We start from the raw sequence: 22,480 nt of genomic DNA, 5'->3' as shown, positions 1-22,480 counted from the left end.
TTCCACCCCATCTATGCACACTCCCCAGGCTCGCTGGACAGTCTCCCACTAAGCCTCCCCACACCACACCAGCTCCCGTGGTGCCAAAGGCACAGATACTTCTCTCCACCCCCTAACTTCTCAGCAGCACCTGATAAAGGCGGCCATCCCCTCCCCGAACAGGAAAAACTACTGTCCTTTATCACCTGGTCATTACAGACTTCAGAACTTGTTCTTGGAAACTGCTGGGATGACCTTGGCTAGTCCTGGGACACACCTACCACCTATAAACAGCCCAACTTCAGTACCCTCTCCTTGACTCTCAATACTTAGCAACCCATTAGCACCCCTTACCACCTAGTCCTAGCCTTCTCCACACACGTCAGGTGGCACCAGCTGCCACCCAAGACTCGGCCCCAACATGAAGGCATTCTGAAGATTCCTCCCTCTCTTCCAGAGTCAGCATATTACTCTGCAAACTTTCTAATCCTGCCTCGTACAGCAGCCAGTGATGTCTATAAAATAAAGACAGGAGCCTTTTCACACCTGTAGCCCAAGGCAGGAGGATCACGTGGAGGGAGATAACAATACTGTGACACCTTGTCTCAAAACAACAAAAGCCAAGAACTTGGTATGTAGCTCCCTGGTGACTGCTCCTCAGCATGCATGGAGCCCTGAGTTCAAATCCCGCCCCCCACTACAGCCCTGCTCTAATGCAAACCGCATTGGCTTCTCACTGCAATTCGGACATGTGCAAAGTCCCCATATGGCCTCATCAAACCCCAAAGCAGCCTTCCCACACCCTCCTCTTCCTCATTGGTCTAACACTCTGCTCAGCCAAAACAAGCTCATCCAAGTCTCAGCTCAGGTCATCTCTTCAAAGAAACTCTTACTAGAGAAAATGGCCCTTCCCAATCCGTCATGACTTGCTTTTCTCGCCTCGCCTGCCTCCCCCCCCCCCACCTCCCCGGCTGTAAATTCCCAGAGTTAGATATCTCGTTTTGATTTCCACTAACACTACTAACTTATTCTTTCCCTATAAGCCAGTTTGTTTAAAGCTCTGCTGGGTATTCGCCAAAGACTAGACTAGACTTTGAAATAAACTTGTTTATATACTTTTGGCTTTTTGTTTTATTTTGTCGTTTTTCAAGACAAAGATAGAGAAACAGCTTTGGCTGTCCTGGAATTTGATTTGTAGACCAGGGAACTCACAGAGATCCACCTGCCTCTGCCTCTGCTGGGATTAAGGGAGTGTGCTACCACACCCGGCTTATTTTGGTGTTTTGTGTGTTAAGTCTTGCTATTTTTTCAGTTACATGACTGTCTTGCCTGTTTGGCCTACGTGGACTTGAAGGGGGGCAGGTTCTGGCCTAACTACCTGGTTTCTCTCTGGCTCTGTGACCTCCTTAATATTTCCCCTTGAGTCACCTCGAATCCCAGGAACAAAGGAGACTGACAAGCATCTTTGTGGCTGGGCCTCTAACTCCCCCCCAGGGCAGTGGGCCTGTAGGACTGCCTACAGCCAGTGACTGGTGGGGAGGTGGCTCCCTGGAGCCCAAGGAACTGGTCAGAAGCAGACAACACCTGAACAGATCTCCTTAATTCAACACACACACACACACACACACACACACACCCCGCGCTTTCCTGACCCAGCTCTTCCTGTTTAACCTCAAAGCTGGCTGGGGTGGAGTTCAGTGGGTAGTGGCAGCACCTGGAAGATGTGCTCATTGTCATGGGCCCCTTGATCTGTCTCTAGTTCCTATTCCCAATGAGACCACAAGGAATAAGCTTGTCACCGCCCTTGGCCTCTGATATTGGTGGACTGTGACCAGTGTGGGGGAGTCTGGCCTGTCGGGACTGTCAGAGACAGGGCTCTTGCCCTAAGAACTCCAGTAACAGGGCTGCAGAGATGGCAGAGGGAAGAGGTGACCTACTGCCAAGTTCAGTGACTGAGTCCAAGCCTCAGAACCCACGTGGTGGAAGGGACTTAAACAGGCCGGTCTCTGACCTCCACACTGCACCGCACATACATAATCCTACATACACACACACACAATTAAAAAAAAACCAAAAAACCCTCCAGTAACCAGACTCAGAAGCAAGCTCTAGTACTAAGGTTTTTAAGTCTCAGGATAGAAAGAAATAGAAAGAAAGCAGCTTTCTTTCTATAAGAAAATGTTTTCAATCACTTCATAAATGTCAGGAAGAAAGGAAAATTAAAAATCGATGTGAGCAGTAACCCAAACTAAAATAATATGGACCTCAATCTGATGCTGTAACGCCCTCATCACTGGTAATAAAACAAAGCAACACAGTGTACAGTCTAGTTAGAGGATGTTCCAAATGGGAGGGGGGGGAACAATGGACTCTTATTTAGACTTATGCCTGATGAGCAGGTCAGAATTTCAGTTCTGGAGGTGGGAGCACCAGGTTAAAATTCAAGTTGCCTACCCACATTATTGACGGACACAGCTGGTTTTGACAAATAATGGAGGTAACAAATCTGTAATTTAACACATCTCCCAGTTAATTTTGATGCTCAGATTCAGAAATCATGGGTGTGGATCTTTTTGGGGAATGCAAATCTTGCTGCTTAAAATGGCTAGAACTAGATTAATAAAACAGCATTTGGGGATGAAAGAATGAACAGGAAGTATTTAAAGCACAAACAGTTTCTGGAATACAAGTGTTCAATGTGGCCGGATTTATTGCTGGGCTCCTAACATACACTACTTAGAGTATTGTATTCAGATACACAAAGAAAACCAACGCCACTATGTTGCTTTTAGCCACTAGAAAATTAACTATTTACATCTCTCGATACCTCCTGACCTTTCCAGACTGCTCTCCTGTAACAATTTAAGAATGCTACACACCGCCCTGGTATTTATCTATATAAACAATCTTTTTTTTAGAAAGTGAAAAAGTGCACTGAAGCTTATTTGAATTTCTCCTATTTTTGAAGTACTATGAAATCACTAGTAACCCTCACGTTCCCACAATCTGACGACTAGACCCGGATATTTCCCGGGCTGTTTTACAATACAACCAACTAAACATACACGGGAAAAATGAAGAGTACAGGAGGAGCCTGTGACTGGAAGGCCGACCGACCCTGTCCTTGGCTTTGGAAGCTCGGACCCTAACCCCAACAATCCAGGGGGGTCTCAAAACCCTGCCCTACGCCGTCGGGCCGAGGTCCAGGGAGAGAAGGCGGCAGGACACGGGGGTCGCGGGGAGGGGGCCCCTAAGCGAAGAACCCGGCCGCATCGCACTATTTTCGGCCTGACACAAATGACCGAGCCGCCGCCGCCGGCCCTGTGCGCGCAGGGTCTGGGGTCGTGGCGGCCGCGGCCGGGGCTCCATCCGCCCGGGCTCCCCGGCTCCGCGGCGCCGGGCCCGGCCTCCCCACGGGGCGCCGCCCGCCGCCAGGGAAGATGGCGGCCGCCGAGCAACTGCGCCACCAGCCCTGGCCACAGGCCAGGCCCAGCGCCATCTTAGCGCCCTCCGCCCGCCGCCCCCACCCCGGGAAGCCGCCTTCGGGGCGACCCCGCAAGGTGGGGGCCGCGAACCCCTCTCGGCCCCGAACGTGGGAAACGAGACCAAGACCAAAACAAAACCAAAAACACAAAAGCGGCCCCCTCGCCGGCTCCCACCGGCCCCGCGGGGGCCCCCGCACGGCCCAGCCGACCGGCAGGCTCGTCCCGGCTCGGGGCCGCGGCTCCTCCGCGGTGCCTCGGGGCCGGCCGGCGGGCCACCCGGTGCGGGCGGGCAGGCGCCGCGGGCCAGGGCGGGGATGAGGCCCAGGAGGCCGGCCGCCCCGCGGCTGCCCGGGCCCCGGCGTCTCCCCGCGCGCAGGGGCCGTGGAAAGGACGGAGCTGCCGGCACGAAAGCGGCCGGCTCCGGGCCGTCCTCGCCGCCTCCCTCCCTCCCTCCCTCCCCTCTCCCAGGCCGACCGCGGGCTCCATTTTGCCGGGGAGCGAGCAGACGCGGTCGACACCCAGAGAGCCTCGGAGCGAGGGAGCGGGAGAGGGGATGGAAGGGGTGTGCGAGCGGGCGAGGGGAGGAGATTGGGGAAGCCGATTTCTCTTGCCCGGCCGCCGTCACTCCGGGCCCTCCCTCGCCCCCTGCTCGCGGCCCCGCCGCGGCGCCGGGTCCTCCCCGCGCCGCCGAGCCCCGCTCCCTCCTCCGCGGCGCCCGGGCGGCTCCGGGGGGCGGAAGGCTCACACTCGCACACACTCGGCGCACACAACTAATTTGAAAGCGGCTCAATCAATGAGTCATTAAAAGGCTCCCTCCCTCCCCTCCCCTCCCCACCGCCAACCGCCACGCCGCCGCCGCCGCCTCCCCTCCTGTTTTATCCCACCCCCCCTCCCCGAGCTCTCCCACTCCCCGCTCTAGAAATTTGCATCCGCGGGTCGGGAAAGGGAAAGAAAAAAAAAAAAAAAAAAGGAAGAAAAAGGAAGAGGGGGGAGAAAAAAAAGGGCAGGCGCCAGGCCCCCCACGCGGCCGCCGCGGCGCCCCCCGGCCCGGCGCCGCCGCCCCCGGTCCGCCCGCGCCCCCGCCCGAGACACTGAACTTGGTCTTCCCAGGGCCCCGGCGGCGCTGGGAGAGGCATCCACACTAGATTCCTCTTTTCTCCGTGTCCATTAAACATCCACCCACCACCACCATCACCCACCCACAAACCCACCCCCCCAAAAAAAAAAAAAAAAAAAAAACACAGCCTTAGCCAATAGCTCTCTGGGCTGAAACCTAATATCCTGGTTTTGGCAACTCGGTGTTTAATTTGCTCCTCTTTCTTTTCTGTCTGGCTGGAGATCTATCTCCGGCTCCCCCCCCCCTTCTCCTTCTTCCCTCGCTTCTCCCCTCCCCGAAGGAAAAAAGAGGCAGAGGAAGGAGGTTGTGTTTTTTTTTTTCTCCTTGAAATTTTTATCACAAAATTATAATACACTCAAAGGGAAACTCACCGTCATGAAAAAGCAGTGCCTTGTCAACGGGGTTTCTGCGCCATCGCACCAGGGGCGGCGGCGGCGGCGGCGGCGGCGGCGGGCGCGGGGCGCGGGGCGCGGGCGCGGGAGCTCCAGGCCGAGCGGCGCCGGCCACACGCGCTCCGCTCTCTCTCTCGCTCACCCCCGCGCCGGGCGGCGGGCGCCCGCTCCCCGCGCCCGCCCGGCCTTCATGCTCTGCGCCCGGGCAAACGGCTCGCCCGCTCGTCTACCTCAAACTTCGGTTCTTGCTGCCTAGTGGAAAAAAAAAAAAAAAAAAAAAAAAGCAAAGATTAGGATTTCTTAAATTAAAATTTTTTTTATTATTTTTTTTTTCAAAAAAACCAAAACCCAAAACCAAACCAAAAAAAAAAAACACAAGCTCCCAGCCTGTTGATTTCTGTTTCTTTTGGATTTTTTTTTTTTGGGAGGGGGGGAACACTTTGAAATGTACTGAGGTCTATTCAAGAAACAGGTTTATTTGTGTACCCTCCCTCCTCCCCCATCCACAAGATGTGAGCTGATTCTCCTCAGGGGCCCTGTACACACACGTGTACACACACACACACACACACACACACACACACACACACACACACACACACCAGTTTTAGCTTAACTTGGAGGGGAGGGTAAGGAAATATAAAAATTGGTTTAGAACTCCAGTTAGAGCCAGCACAGTAAAAAAAAAAATTTTTGCATATTTTTAAAAACTAAAGCATCCCTTTTAACTTAGTTACTTGGCAGATAACTAAGTTCCTTGTGTCCTACTCAAGTTTACAAGATCCCCTTCCACTCTGGAACGCTGTCAAATCTTACCTGTGAAACTTGTACCTGAAGATTAAAAAGGAAAACAAAACTATTGACTGAGAAGCTGAGTCCTCCCGCTGCCTTCTTTATTTATATTGCTATCTTTTAGCTTCGTGTTCGTGAAGTTTGCATTAAATAACCCCCAATCTTAAAAAGGAAAGTACAAAACCTTTTAGCACCCCTTGGCCTAACCATAATTACCACCTGTTTTAAATTTCAAATTGTTGAGACTTCTTAAACCACCTAGTAGTACGAAAAACATTTGAATAAGCGTTCATAATAAGAGTTCTTTGTAGCCTAATTACCAACACCCACAAAATATAGCTATGGGGGGAGGGTTCTTGTCACCTGTTTTAAAGAAATACCAGAAGTAGGTGATATATGAATGGCTCGGGAATGTAATTCAGGTGTAAAGATACCGATTTAAGCCTAAAAATTCTTCTAAGGATATCTGAAGTTAGTTGGTGAGGTCTTGTTGATAAACATGTGTCTGGTGAGTTCTAGATAAATATATCCCAGATTTAAATTCTTTAAAATACTGTCTGGTTTCTACATCCTTTAGTGGGAAACAAAAGCAGACCTTACTGGGAGTGGTAAAGCATGGTCTACGAATGTGTGACCCTGGGTTCAACCCCAGCACACGTACAAATGCTTTACACACCTTGCTTACTTATATAAGCATGTAATTAAGCTACACTTCACAAAATAGATGTGTCAAAGCTGCCATACTATGTTGCTATATTCAACATCTTTTTCAGGAGCAAACCACCTCATGTTTTAGTGATTGCCATTCTACCATTCTATATAATGTAGGCTTTGTATTTAGACCTGACTGGAAAATGCAGCCGGTGACTTAGTATCACATAGTATCTATCATTGAGGTGGTTTTTTTCTTAGAAGCCTTTTATTTATTTATTTGCTTTAAATTCAGCAAAGGCCCTCCTGGGCCAGTAGTCCTTGCATAAATTAGCATATTTCTCAATACATGATGGTTGGGCCAACCAGTTTTCTAATTGGCTTGGGAAATTTTTAAACATGTTTTAAAGTGCCTTCGGATTGGTGGGGATTTAATTAGAATACCCATTTGGAAGAATGGCGTTTCCAAAGAGTCCGTGGATTATGCATTGCGATCAGGGTACAGCAAGCCTTACAGCTGGTGCTCACGGCGCCGAGGAAACACTAATGGATTTCAGAAAGATAGCCTTCTCCATTGGCCAAAATCCCAAGGAAACCAGAAATCTCACTTTAAATCTGACCTACCACTGCCCTGATTTGATCATTATACAATGTGTGTATAATATATATAAACATATTGCACCTTGTAAATATGCATTGATTATATAGCTTTCGAGAACAAAATTAATTTTTAAAAAGATGACCTAGGACACGGCAGTCTTTTTAGTATAAGAACACCTATGCTGAGTGGCCACAGAGCTCAAGGCACCATGCTATTCACTCACGCTGTCTGTCCCGAGAACTCGCCCTGAACCTAAGGAACAACAGTGCACTAAGGTTTCCTGACCCTGATTTTGTAGACAGGCTCTCAAAGCTTTCAAAGATTGGTCTGAAGTCACTAGTCTAAGAAGGGCCGACGGGAGCAGCCCTGGCTGGTGGTTTCCAGAACTTACCCTCTGTCGGGCCTGACAAGTGTCTTGGGAACTGTCGTCTTGCTGTGTCAACGTCATGTCACAGTCCAGTGGAAAGGCACGGGCCGAGGGGCAACTCTTTAATTAGTCAGGACCTACCCAGAGACTGCCAGTTGTCAAATCTAATTTTAAATCTGGGGGAGGGGTTTGCACAATACTGGGACAGCAGTGGGGTGAACCTCGGGCTCCAGACACACTTAGATCTGTCAGCATGCCCTAACACTGAGAAACATAGGCAACCTCCTAAACTTCTTCCCACAGGACTGTGAAAGCCGCTTAAACAAGGGCCACTTCTGCATGTATCATTTAAAACTCTGTTGTAGGGTTTGGAATCTAAGTTAAAATCAGGAAACCTCTTAAGAGGACTTTATTTTTTCAAAGAGGACCATTCTTTTTTTTTTTTTTTTTATGTTTTATTTTATGTATATGGGTGTTTGCCTGCATGTTTGCCTGCATGCATGTCTGCACCATGTGCATGCCTCGAGCTCAAGGAAACCACTGGAGCCTCTGGAACTGGAATTACAGATGGCTAAGTGTCTCCATGAGGGTGATGGGACTCAAACCTGGGTCCTCTGCAAGAGCAGCAGGTGCTTTTAACCCCTGAGCAGATACCCCAGGACCATTCTTTTTTTTGGGGGGGGGAGGTGGAGGGATTAGAGACAAGGTCTCTCTGTGTAACTCTGGCCATCCTGGAACTTGCTTTGTAGCGCAGGCTGGCCTGGAACTCAGAGATTTGCCTGCCTCTGCCTCTGAAGTGCTGGGATCAAAGACATGCACCACCACTGCCTGGTGCTAGAACATTCTTAAAGTGGCTTTACTATCTGTAAATGACCTTGACTGTACTATCAACAACTTAGTCATATACACTGACTCCCTTCTGTGTAAGTGACCTAGAAACAAGGGAAACTGGACACGGGGATGGGGTGGGGGGTAGGGGGGTGGGATGGGGGTGGGGGTGAGGAGTGCGGGTGGAGGGTGGATTACTCATTTTTCAATGTTGTAGGATATACTTGGAATTTCTAATAAATAGTTCCAAGGCTCACATAACAGTTTAGAGTGAAAGGCTGGGAATACAGATCAACCTAATATAATCCTTATCACTAGAAGAAAAAAGAAAGTGGACCCTTGTCTAGATGGCCTTTCTTAGAAGAGATACAGGCCGGAGAGATGGCTCAGCTGGTAGCTAGTCATCCACCAAGCCTCAGGACCTACGTTAAATTTCTGGGGCCCACACGGTGGAAGAAAAAAAAAAAAAACAGACATGCCTCTGACCTGCACACATATACTCTGGCACGTTCACACACACACACACACACACACACACACACACACACACACACACCCCACATAATTAAGAAAAGAAGACGGACATGGTGGAGCTAAGCAGCACTGTGCATGTGTGCATGACACACTGCTGTGCCCACTGCAGAAGTCCAGGGGCACCGCCAAATGAGGGAGCAAGTGTGCAAGAAGCATTCTAGATCCCCAGGCTGGCAGGTGGCTCAGGGGGCAAAGGCATTTGCCACCAAGCCTGATGACATGACTTCCCACAGCGAAAGGAAAGAACTGACTCTCACAAGTTGTCCTGTGCCTTCACAAGTGTGCCACGGCATGTATGTGCCCAAAATACATACATGCACATGCACAAAAGTAGATGAATGTAATTCAAATAAAATTTTAGCTGGTCTGTGGTGGCGCAGCACTCTGGTAACAGAGGCAGGCAGATCTTTGTGAGTTCGAGTTCAGCCTGATCTAGAGTGAGTTCCAGGACAGCCAGGACTCCAACCCAGAGAAACCCTGTCTTGAAAAACCAAAATAATAATAATAATTAAATACAATTTTAATTAAAATTCTCAATATGTATCAATAAGGTTCATATCCTTATTCACGCCTCTGCTTCTAACTGTTCTAGATCTCTGCATCAGTGTAAGTAGGTTCAGATTCCATCTATGTCACTCACAGGATAGGGAGGTCATGGGCCAGTCATCTCTCCCCTCAGAGCCTCAATTCCCCATCTATAGATGAGGTGAATTATAGTATCCACCTCTGAGGGTTGTATATGGCATGAGGAACTAGTGCATGAAGGGAGGACGTCTCAGCAGGGCACTGAGGACCAGAGGAGCCTGTGGACTCACGCTTCCTGTGTGAGCAGCCAGTGGCAGACAGTCTTCTATTGCTAGACCTCTGGTGTGATTTGAGTCTACCTTATTTATTTGAGACAGGACCTCATTATGTATCCCTGGCTGGCCTGGAACCCTCTATGAGGACCAGGCTGGCCTCACAAGATCTGCCTATCTCTGCTTTCTGGGTGCTGGGATTAAATATATGGCGCACTATGTGGGCCATTGTTACTTTTTATACATGTGACTTTTGGGGGTGGTGTTGAAACAGGATCTCTCTATGTACCCTTGATTAGCATAGAACTCACTCTGTGGACCAGGCTAACCTGGAACTCACAGACATCTGCCTGCCTCTGTCTCCAGAGTGCTGGGATTAAAGGTGTGCACCATCTCATTCTACCTTTCCCCCACTTTTTTACATCTTAGTGCTTGTGTGTGTGTGTGTGTGTGTGTGTGTGTGTGTGTGTATGCGTATGCGCGCGCGTGCGCGTATATGTGTGTGTGTGTGTGTGTGTGTGTGTGTGTGTGTGTGTGTGTGTGTACACACAGGCTTGGCAGCAAGCACTTCACCCACTCAGCCAGCCACCGATCCCTTGGCCTGCCTTTTAAATGTCTCTCAGTTTCCTCTCTGTAAAAATGAGAAAAGCAATACATGTATCTGAGGTTGGTATGTGAGTTAGGGGATATTCGAGCTCGCCTTTAATCCCAGCACTTGGGAGGAAGAGGTGGGCAGATCTCTGTGAGTTCGAGGCCAGCCTGGTCTGCAGTGAGTTCCAGGGCTGTTACACAGAGAATCCCTGTCTTGAAAAACAAACAAACAAACAAACAACAAAAAAAAAAACAACCCTTGCTTCAGCGCCTGGTAAATAGTAGATACTCAATAGCAGTCACCATTATTCTTGTGACTGCTATTATTAAAAGTAATGTGAATCTGGAGCGAAGGCTCAGCAGTTAGAATTTGCTGTTCTTAGGGAGGACCCGTGGAGTTTGATTCCTAGAACCTGTTGGGTAGCTCATAACTGCCTATAACTCCAGCCCTGAGAGATCTGATGTTCTTTTCTGGATTCCACAGGCATGCACACATAAGTATACATACACAGATACACATAAATAAAAATATCATTATGTATAAAAAAAGGAGTCTGAACTATGAACCAAAGGCTGAGGGGCCCCCAGCTGGATCAGGCCCTCTGAATAGGTGAGACAGTTGATTGGCTTGATCAGTTTGGGAGGCAACTTGGCAGTGGGACCAAGTCCTGTGCTCATTGCATGAGTTGGCTGTTTGAAACCTGGGACTTATGCAGGGACACTTGGCTCAGTCTGGGAGGAAGGGACTGGACCTCCCTGGACTGAGTCTACCAGGTTGATCGCAGTCCTCGGGGGAGGACTTGTCCTGGAGGAGGTGGGAATGGAGGGTAGGCTGGGGGTAAGGGGAGGGGGTAGGAGTGGAGAGAATAGGGGAACCCATGGCTGATATGTAGAACTGAATGGTATTGTAAAATAAAAGAAAAGAAAAAAATCTTTTTACTAAAAGAACAAGAAGTATAAAAAAAAAAAAGAAAAAAAAAGGAGTCTGGGCATGGTGGTACATGTCTTTAATCCTAGCACTCATGAGGCAGAGGCAGGAAGATCTCTTTGAATTCAAGGCCAGCCTGGTCTACATAGAGATCCAACCCAGCCAGAGGACTCCACAGTAACCTGGACCCACATGTGGAGGTACACACGTGTTTATTCATTGCTCAGGAGGCTGAGGCAGGAGGCTTACAAGTGGTGTCTAGCCAGAGTAATATAGTGAGACCTCATTTCAAAAAACAATAAACCGGGCAGTGCACACCTTTAATCCCGGTGCCGGGGAGGCGGAGGCAGGTGGATCTCTGTGAGTTTGAGACCAGCCTGGTCTACAGATCAAGTTCTAGGACAGCCAGGGCTACAGAGAAACTATATCTTAAAAAAAACAAAAAATACATAAATAGATAGATAAATAAACAAGTGACTGAATAATCAAATGAATGAAAAAGAAAAAACAGTTGGGCAGTGATGGCGCACACCTTTAATCCCAGCACTCGGGAGGCAGAGGCAGGCGGATCTCTGTGAGTTCAAGGCCAGCCTGGTCTACAGAGTGAGTTCCAGGACGACAGGCTCCAAAGCTACACAGAGAAACCGTCTCAAAAAAACAAAAAAAAAAAAAAAAGAAAAAAAGAAAAGAAAAGAAAAAGAAAAACATAGAGTGAAAGGCTTGTGGTGTGGCCAAGTGACAGGGACCTACTCACTCAGCACGCTGGAGGTCCTGGTCCAATTCCCAGCCCTCCCCCCCCCCCCAAGGACGGTGAAATTGCTTTCAAAGTAATAAATAAGCAATGTCTGGAACCGTGCCAGGGATTTCACTATCTTGCCTACATTATTCCTTCGTTCAGTGAATGGCTGTGAACACTGACGATGCTAAGGCTATTTAAGTCAGGACACAGTTTTCAGGCTGGTCAGTTTCCTTAACAGACTTAAAAAAAAAAAAAAAAAATCTAAACTCCTCCAAGCTTCTAGTCCAAAGACCAGGAATAACAGAACACAGCAGAGCTGTTCCTTTAAAGGGCCGCCAACACTCCCACTGGTCTCCAGTCTCACACACCCAGCCTGTTTCCCCACAGAGAGCCGTGAGGGGGAGGACAGGACTGGGGTAGGGGCTACCACCTGCTGCTGGGGGGCAGCTAGACGGGGGGGGGGGGGGGGGGGGGGGGGGGGGGGGGGGGGCGGGCTGGGCCACATTCCCAGCGCTCGCCCCGAGTGCCCTACCTCTCTTAAGGCAGAGCCTTCCACTCCAGGCACCCAAGAGGTTGGGGATGGCAGAGGAGGATAAGGAGGATAAGGTGCCAGTCACATGATCATTCAGACAGTAGAATGCTGTTTTGAAGGAAAAAAAAAAAAGTCAGCAGCCAGCATCAGCCATGGTGGCATGTGACCCTGCACCTGGGGGATTAGGAGCTAGAGGCAGAATGCCAGATCAGTGAGGTCAGCTACACAGTGAGTTTGAGGACAGCCTGGGCTACATAGGACTTTGTTGTGAAGAAAAAAGAAAAAAAGGTCAAGCCTCCTAAGGGAGGGTGTCCACGTCAAGGGGCTTGCTCAATCATTGCGGCCTCCTGAAACTAGTAAGAGCTGATAAAGCTGAGTGTGGGGGCGCATGCCTGTGATCCCAGAGGCAGAGGCAGGAAGGCTGCTGCACGTTTGAGACAAGCCAGGGCCCCATCTCAAGACCCGACCTCAAAAACGGAAACAGCGGGCTGGAGGGATGGCTCAGCGGTTAAGAGCACTGGCTGCTCTTCCAGAGGACCTGAGTTCAATTCCCAGCAACCACATGGCGGCTCACAACTGCATTTAGCTCTAGTTCCAGGGAATCCAACACCTCTTCTGCCTCCACAGGCACCAGGCACACACCTGGTGCACAGACACTATGCTGGCCAACACTTACAAAATGAGAAGAAGAAAAAGAAAGCAAAATAGACCCAAGGTAGCCAGGCTCGGCAGTTCACAACTTCCATCTCGGCACTTGGAGTCTAAGGCAGGAGAACCCCAGAGTTCTGGGCCAGCCTGGTCTACATGGTGAGACGCTGTCTCAAAACAAAATAAATATGAGAACACAAATAACAAGCACATCTGAAGACATCTGAAAGGAGTCACTTATTAATACAAAGGAGGACAGGAAGTACTAAGCAACCTGTAAGACATAGTCTCAGCACTCATGAGAAAAACTGAGGAGGGCTGCAGAGCTGACTCAGTCGGAAAGTACTGGCTGCACAAGCATCAGGCCCTGAGTTCGATCCCCAGAAGCTGTGTTAAAAAGCCAGGTGCTGACCCTGGTGGTGGCACACACCTTTAATCCCAGCACTCTGGAGGCAGAAGCAGCCCATCTCTGTGAGTTCGAGGCCAGCCTGGTCTACAAAGCAAGTTCCAGGACAACCAGGACTGTTACACAGAGAAACCCTGTCTCAAAAAACCAAAGCCAAAAAAGAAAAAGCGTCCAGGTGTTGGTGGCATGAGCTTGTTACCCTAGCACTAGGTCTAAGGCATAAACAGGAGACCAGCTAGGCTAGCCTATTTGATAAGTTCCAGGCCAGTGAGAAAGACCCTGTCACCAAAAACAAGGTTGGCAGCATCTGATAAATGACACACAAGGTTGTCCTCTACTCCACAGGCATGTGTACACACGTGCACATATACATACACTCGCATAAAATAAAAAGAGAGAAACCAAGGAGAAGGGTCACTGTATGACTAAGGTCCATGACCACTATCGCCACATGGTTATTGGAACAGAATAATTAACCAGGCATCATTGTATGACATTTTGAGCAAAGGTCCAAATAACTTCACACCTCACAATGCTTGCTCGTTGCACATTATGAATCATACCAATCACATACCAGTTGGGTACCATGTGTCAGCTCCTTGTGAGCTGACATGAGTCACATCTAACACAATCAGGAGGCTGTTCCGAAATCCACAGAGCAAAGGGCATCGGTGTTCAGGGGGAGAGTTCACATGGACCTGACATCAAAGCCTGACAGATAGTCCTCCCCCCACAAGCAGGATGTATCAAGAGTCACGGAGCCATGGCTTCTGAGTTTGATCTTTCTCTGTCTTCACATTTCAAGGCTCAAACCTTTCACCTCCACCTCATTCTTTCCCCCAAAGCACAGAACACGGCCCCGCCTCTCTCAAAGCCAGCCCCTCTTCTCCACATTCAGGCCTCCATCTTTTGCTCAGCCTCCCACCAAACTCCTAAATGTAGAGTCCCCTCTCTAAATCTCAAAGCTGAACATGTCCCCCTCCATCAGCCCCTCACTAACTGGGGAGCTGCTAAAAACACAAACTCCCTTGCTGGGGTGGAGCTCAGCACAGGCTCATGCTGGGCCTGGCTTCGGCCCCCCGCAGGCCAGAGTGAAGGTACAGGCCCAGAAACCTAAGGCCAGGAGTTCAGGCTCCTGCCTGTAACCTCATCCTCAACTATACAGAAAGTCTTAGGTCAGCCTGGGCTACGTGGCCAGCCTGGGCTACATGGCTCAAAACAAACAAAAACTGGAGGAGGAGGCAGGAGAATAATCAGACCTTCAAAGTCATCCACAGCTACAGAGCGAGCGAACTGGAGACAGCTCATTCTGTGCCGGCTTGGTTTTGTTTGTTTTTTTGTTTTGTTTTGTTTTGTTTTTTTTACAAGGCCTGTTAGAGGTCTGTGAAAGGATTTCACAAGCCACTGATGGAAGTGACTCTCATTTGGAAAACAGCAAAATCAGTAACCAAGGGAGCTGGAGAGATGGCTCAGCAGTTAAGAGCACTGGCTGCTCTTCCAGAGGACCCGGGTTCAATTCCCAGCACCCACATGGCAGCTCACAACTGTCTGTAACTCTAGGATCCAAAACCCTCACACTGACATACAATACAGGCAAAACACCAATAAAATAAAAATAAATAACTCTAAAAAAATAAAAAATCAGTACCTGAGGGTCAGGGATGGCATGTGCAACAATCCCAACACTTGGGAAGTTCAAGGCCAGCCTCAGATACATGATGAGGTCTGGGCCAGCCTGGGCTACATGAGATCCTATCTCAAATAAATAAATGAAAAATACAATGACAAATATCAATGAAGGAGTTTTCTGTATCCATCTGACACTTACGTACTTCCCACAGCCCATGGCAATAATCTGTTACACGGAAAACCTGTCCCATAACCACGTCCGCACAGCCTCTGGTCCTTACACAGCTGTTAACAACTGCAGTGAGGCTTCTTCAGAAGGGACACTTCGTTTCTGCTTGTATGAAGTGAGTGTGTGTGTGTGTGTGTGTGTGTGTGTGTGTATGTGAGTGAGTGAGTGTGTGCGTGTGCGCATGTGTGTGTGTATTTTTCCTGGTTACAGTTCACAGAACGCTGACAACTCTCCACTTGTCCGGGAGCTGTATTAGTTTTAATCCTGAAGTTAACAGCAATTTTTAAAAAACTGATTTATTTTTATGTGCATGGGTATTTCCTGCATGTCTGTCTGTGCATCGTGTGAATGCCTGGTTCCTGTGGCGGCCAGGAGAGGAAGCTGGATATGCTGGGACTGGAGTTGCAGGTGGTTCTGAGCTGCCATGTAGTGCTGGGCACTGAGCCTGGGTCCTCCGGAAGACCACCGATACTTTTCACCACTGAGCCATCCCTCCAGCCCCTTAACAGTGAGTTTTTTAAAAATTAAAAAAAAAAAAAAAGAATCTATGTCAGCAGTTTTAGTTTTAGCAAGGTGTAAATTCTTCTCCCCTTAAAAGTAAAAAACCACATACAAAACCAACCAGAGAGTATCTTCTCAGGTTGCTAGCTTGCCAAGATATCACAAATGTGGGCAAACAATCTTTCGCTCAGATGCTTAGAAGCAATATTCAAAAACCTCAAAACCTCCTTCCTGCCACTTCAGAAAGGAAACCCCCGCCCCACCCCGGCTGGGTGCAGTCATGGCCTCTCTGCTGTGGTGATGAAAGATCGACCGTCATTACGCTGGCCCCATCACCACAGACAAATGAGAAAAGTAGGGAAAAAAGAGAAGTGAGGGGCTGGAGAGATGGCTCAGCGGTTAAGAGCACTGGCTGCTCTTCTAGTGGACCTGGGTTCAATTCCTAGCACCCACACGGTGGCTCACAACTGTCTGTAGCTCCAGTTCTAGGGGATCTGACACTCACACCAATGCACATAAAATAAAGTTAAATAAAAAAAAGTTAAAAAAAAAAAAAAGAGAGAGAGAAATGAGAGCAGTCTAAGTAAGGCTTGTGACCAATTGTGGGTACCTGGGATGGATGGATGGATGGATGGATAGACAGACGGATGGATGGACGGATGGACAGACGGATGGACTGATGGATGGATGGATACAGCCTCAAAGGGAGGGAGGGAGGGAGACTGTTTCTGCGGCGAGCAGCCCCACAGACAGGAAGCATGCCTGCTAACACCCCAGCTCTACACACCGCTCATCTTCACATCCCCACTTGTATCACCTGATCTGCTCAGTGTCCTCTGTCCTCATAAATGTCCTGAGATTAAAAACAACAGAAAAACAATATATGGGGCTTGAAGGAGGCACCCAGTGTGATGCTCTGGGCGTGGGGAGAGGGAAGGCGTGTTGTTCAGGCAGCAGGCGGAGGGAGACAGGTTAAAGCTGGGCTTTCTTCCTTCTTCTTTCTTGGCTTTTGAGACAGAGTTTCTCTGCATAGCTCTGGCTATCCTGGAACTCACTTTGTAGATCAGGCTGAAATTTTTGTTTATTTTATTTTACATGTATGACTATTTTGACTACATATATGAATAAGCACCACATTCATGCCTGGTCCCCTCAGAGGTCAGAAGAGGGAGTTGGACTCCTTGGAACTGGAGTTATGGATGGTTCTGAGCCACTAAGTGGGGGCTAAGAACCAAATTCAGGTCCTCTGCAAGAGCAACAAATGCCCTTAACCACTGAGCCACCCCTCCAGCTCTGAGGCTGGGTTTTAAAAGATGAGTAATGATAATAGGAAAGAGATGGAGCCCTTCAGCTAGAGGCACCTGTGAGGGAGACAGACCCTAAAAAAGGAGGAACTGAAGCCGGGCGGTGGTGGCGCACCCCTTTAATCCCAGCACTCGGGAGGCAGAGGCAGGCGGATCTTTGTGAGTTCAAGGCCAGCCTGGTCTACAGAGGTGCAAAGCTACACAGAGAAACCCTGTCTCGAAAAAAACAAAAAACAAAAAAAAAAAAAACAGAAAACAAACAAACAAAAAAACTTTAAAAAAAAAAAAAAAAAGGAGGAACTGTACCCAGGACCGGGTGGTGAGAGGATCGGGATGTTGGCAGGCAGTGCTGACCTGCAAATGTGGATCTGCACCGGGAAGCCTTGTGGAGACCAAGAGACTGAGACAGGTGCTTATGAAAAATAAATAAATACATCAATCAATCAATCAATCAATCAGCCGGGCAGTGGCGGTGCACGCCTTTAATCCCAGCACTCAGGAGGCAGAGGCAGACTGATCTCTGTGAGTTCGAGGCCAGCCTGGTCTACAAATTGAGTTCCAGGACAGCCAGAGCTGTTACACAGAGAAACCCTGTCTCCAAAAACAAAACAAACAAAATCAAACAGAGGCTAGGGAAATGGAAAGTGCTTGCTCTGAAATCATGGGGAATCTGGGTACACATGTAAAAACAACCAGGCCTGGCGCGTGCTGTCAACCCGGTTCTGGGGAGGTAGAGACAGAAAGACACCTAGCCAGCTGGGCTAGCCAAATCAATGAGCTCCAGGTTCAATGAGAGATCTTGTCTCAAAAATAAATAAAGGGAGGCCTGGAGAGATGGCTCAGCACTTTACAGTCTGTTGCTCTTGGCTGGGGTGGTTGTACACACCTTTAATCCCAGCTCTCGGGATGAAAAGGCAGGTGGGTTTTTGTGAGTTCAAGTCCAGCCTGATCTACACAGTGAGTTCCAGGACTAGCCAGAGCATTATAGTGAGACAAATAGATAAGATGGATGGATGGATGGATGGACGGATAGACAGACAGATAGATAGAGTAATGCTCTTGCAGAGGACCTGAGTTCTGTTCCCACCATGCACAGTGTCTCACAAACATCTGTAACAACAGCTTCAAAACACCCAATGCCTCCTGCATATGGACACCCGCATATACCTGCACACACACGCACCATCTCCCCCAACATATTACAAATACTTAAAAATGAAATAAATATTTTAAAATAAAGAAACAAAGGAGGCCAGCAAGAAGGCTCAGTAGGTAAAGACACCCGCTACACACCTCTGACAACCTGAGTCTGGCTCCCTGGAGCGCAACTGAGGTAGCAGTAGAGAATCTATTCCACAAAGCTGCTCTCTGACCTCCACAGGCCCCCCCTCCACCGCCCTCCAGCCCCCCACACACATAAAATAAAATAGAAATAAACTGGGTTGGGTGATTGGCTCATCCAGGAAAGATGCCTGTCCCAAGCCTGGTGGCCGAAGTTCAATCCCCAGGACCCACATGTGAGAAAACTGCGTCCCGTAAGTTATACCGAGTTCCCTCCACACACGTGCCATTGGGCATGTATGTACACAAGGAAGTAAATATCTGTAAAATCTGTCCTTCAAAAATGTCAACGGCAACTGAGGGAGACACCAATGCCTCTGGTCCCACACGCACACAAGCGCACACAAAGGCTAGGGGAGAAGGCCACTACTGTAGAGTAGAGGAAGGCGGATCCCGAGTGTGGAGGGGACGGGAAGATGCTGTGCCCAGGACACCGCAGGCCAGCCGAGCCTCCTGCCTTTTTAGCTGTGGAGTTGGAAAATGTGCCCGGTACTCACTCATCGTACCTAACCCTCTCTTTTTTAAGACTCATTTTTATTTTACAAGCATTTGCCCTGCGTGTACGTATGCGTACCGTGTGGATGCTTGGTACCAGAGGAGGCCAGAAGAGGGTGTCAGATCCCCTGGAATTGGAGTTACACAGCTGTGAGCCATGTGGGTACAAGGAATTGAACCCAGGTCCTCTGCAAGAGCAGCTAATGTTCTTAATCACCGAGCCAACCCTCATCCTCTTCTTTTCTTTTTAAAATTATTCTTAAATGAAGATAGGGTCTCAATATATAGCCCAGGCTGGTCTTGAACTTGTGGCAATCCTCCTGCCTCCACCTCCCAGGTGCTAGGATTCCAAGCTTGCATTACCACACACAACAAATTTGGTTTGTTTTTTTTTTAATCACTCAAACTCGTCGGGGGTCTCTCCAGTGCAGGGCAAAGCAGCAGGCGCTCCTGCTGTGCTAAGCCGGATGTCTCTGCAGGGGAGTAACAGCTCACTGGAGACCAGCTTGAGAGTCGGGCTGTGCAGAAGCGCCCGCCGCGCCCGCCGTGGCTGAGTAAGAGGCCCCTCGGGACCACGCCACTCCTTTCGCATTCCTCCTTTGCCCACCCAGCAAGCCTTTGGTTCTGCGGTTCAGTTTTACAAGTCGCGTCGAGCCAGCAGACACAGGGGTTGGGGAAGTCTGTGCCTATTATAAATTCACACATTGGCCTTGGGGCACAAATCATCCTTAAGTGACCTCCATCTCCTTCCCATTGCCCTCCGTTTGGCCGGGGCGTTTAACCAGGGATCCATGGCAACAGCCTTTCCCAGGCACTCCCCTGCTCCAACCCTTTCTCTTCACCTTCCCATCCTGATCAGCCCGGGCGGCAGGAGCTCGCTGCTGCGAACCCTCGGCCGGCTCTCCAGAGCCCTCCGGACGCCTGCAGGAGACTCGGCTCCAGTCCCTCCTCTCTGGTGACACTGATTTCCTCTGGCACCTCCCCTGCCGGCCCCCTCACTCCTCTTTCCTTTGTACTTCCAAACAACTTCCTTTTCCTTGATAACACACAGTGCCTCGCGTGACTCACAATTAGTCATGTCTATCCCTGGACTGTGAGCCTCTGGGAGAGCGGGCTTTGTCTATTTTTGTACCTCTCCATCTCCCCAGGGCCAGCTAGGGCATCCTGCATCAGCACGCTAAGCGACCACTTACTGTGTCCCTGTTGTGTCAAGGCACCTGGCTGGTGCTGGAGGCAGCAGATGCTTAAAAAAGGCTTGTCCCTGACAAAAGGCACAGCACCAAAAAACGTTCTCTAGACTTAGGATGCTCAGGCGACATGCCCTCCTCAGCCTTCGTGTGTGGAAGCGAGAAAGCAGTTAGGTTTAGGGCGGCAGCCTACAAGAAGCAATGCGTGAATCAGCATTACTGTTTTTACCCGCTTCCCCAAAAATTGAGGCATAGGGGTCGACAAGATGGCTCAGTGGTAGAGGTGCTTGTCACCAGGCCTATAGTCCTGAGTTTGATCCCCGGACCCACAGGAAAGAGAAAATAAGACTCCCACAAGTAATCCTCAGACTTCCACATGATTGCTGTGACATGTATAGCCACACACATACAGAAAATAAATAAATGTTTTTAATTGAGGCATGTCTTATATCCTAATTAACATGGCTCTCCTCTTTTCCTCCTTATATAATCACTTAAAAACAAACAAACAAACAAACAAACAGGGTCTCACTCTGTAGCTCAGGCTGGTCTCAAACTCTTAATCCTTCTGCCTCAGCCTCCAAAACACTAGAGTTAAAAGTGTGAACCACAACACCTGGCTAAATTGTGGGGTGGGAGGAAAAGATCATTTCAAGTGCATTCCTCCTCAGGCTCCACCCACTCTGGGTGGTTTTTGTTCTGTAACTGTATAGGTGTATGTTTGTGTGGGCGCACACTCATGCATGTGTGTATACACACATGCTCAGATTGTGTCTGTAATTATTCAAACATGTGTTTAGAGGCCAGAGGACAGCCTCACTGTTGTTTCTCAGGGACCCTCTACCTTGTCATTTGAGATAGTATTTCCCACAGGCCAGGACTCATCAGGTAGGCTAGGCTGGCCGGCCAGAAAGGTCTAGGCATCCACTATCCCTGCCTTCCCAGCGCTGGGGTTATAAGTGTGGACTACCATGTCAAGCCCCCTCCCCGCCATTTTTCCCTATAAATTGAACTCAGGTCTTGCACAGCAAACACTCTACCGACTAAGCCCTCCCACTCCAACAGACATATTCAAATAAATAAATGTAATACAAAATTTAAAACCAAAAGGAAGCCGTGTTTTAAAAAAGATGGCTGCTCCTGGTTGTCAAACTGACTATATCTGGAACCAATTAAAACCCAAATGGCACACTTCTGAGGGATTTTTTCCTTAATTAAATTATTTGAAGTGGGACGACTCACTTTAATCCAGATCTTTTGAGGTGGGAAGATCCATCTTTAATCTGGGCCACGCCCTTCTGCGGGAAGCCTGTCTAAGAACATGGAAGAAGGAAGTCTTTGCTGTTTGCCTGCTTGCTCTCACCTTGCTAGTAAGTCCATTCCTTCACTGGCATTAGAGCCTACTTCTTTGGGAGGACCAGCTGAGACATCCAGCCTCATGAACTGAACAACTACTAGATTCTTGGACAATCAATTCATAGGCAGCCATTGTTGGATTAGCTGGACCACAGCCTGTAAGTCATTCTAATAAATACTGTTCCACATATATAGAGAGATATTCATTCTATAAGTTTTGTTATTCTAGAGAACCCTGGCCAAAACACAAGTATTTGCACTGTAGGTAAAGCAAGCAGCCATCCCTTACAATGTTTGGTTTTGCTTCTTTCTCACTAAACATTTATTTACTGTGTGCGCATGTGTATGCCTGCATGTGCTGTGGAGGTCAGAAGGTAACTTTTGGGAATGGGTTCTAGTTTTCACCTCTCACCATGTGGCTCTAGGAACTGAACTCATGTCACCAAGCTTGACATCAGGCTCCCACTGAGCCATCTCACCAGCCCTGTTTCTGCCCCTTGTTAAACAAAAGAAAATTTGTATACACTACACCCATATCTTGCATAGCCTGTGCAATAAACTAATACTGCCTCAATCAACGCTAGCTCCCCACGTTCTAAAAAAGCAGCAAGAATATGACATGACAGGATTCACCTGATTCCTATGCTTGGGAGGCAAAGTCAGGAGGATTACAAGTTGGAGGAGAACCTGTCTCAAAAAGAAATGAGCAACAACAGAAATGGGGTGGATGAGAGACATCTCAGACAGGAAAGACTCAGCAAACAAGCACGAGGATCTCGGTTCAATTCCCGGGACCCACATAAGAAGTCAAGTGTGGAAGTGTATGTTTAGCATTTCAGCACTGACAGGTGGTTAAAGGGTCTCTGGGCTCACTGGCCAGCCTGATTAATCAGCTGTAGTAGAGTATTATTTTAAGGTGTGTTGCTTTTGTTTATGCTGCATTTGTTTAACTCTGTGAAGCTGTGTTGCTGTGCCTGTCTAAAACACCTGATGTCTGATAAAGAACTGAATGGCCAGTAGTGAGGCAGGAGAAAGGATAGGCGGGGCTGGC

The 22,480-nt window shown here is 48.8% G+C and overlaps 1 protein-coding gene across 3 annotated transcripts in view; it reads right to left on the bottom strand.

The window, feature by feature from the left end:
* The window catches only part of Bicral (BICRA like chromatin remodeling complex associated protein), a 97,160-nt gene that overhangs the window by 63,443 nt on the left and 11,237 nt on the right, over nt 1-22,480 (bottom strand). For 2 of the 3 annotated variants that reach the window (XM_076557712.1, XM_076557713.1), the window contains exon 2: nt 4,953-5,225. The gene's annotated coding sequence lies outside the window, so the exon portion shown is untranslated. Of the gene's footprint in view, nt 1-4,952; nt 5,226-12,333; nt 16,203-22,480 lie in introns of those variants that run through there. The other variant, XM_076557711.1, reaches the window with a different exon arrangement.

The sequence above is a fragment of the Peromyscus maniculatus genome, chromosome 21, assembly GCF_049852395.1.
Source record: "Peromyscus maniculatus bairdii isolate BWxNUB_F1_BW_parent chromosome 21, HU_Pman_BW_mat_3.1, whole genome shotgun sequence".
Classification (NCBI taxonomy): domain Eukaryota; kingdom Metazoa; phylum Chordata; class Mammalia; order Rodentia; family Cricetidae; genus Peromyscus; species Peromyscus maniculatus.
Note: the sequence above shows the minus strand (reverse complement) of the source record. Positions and strands in the feature narration are given on the sequence as shown.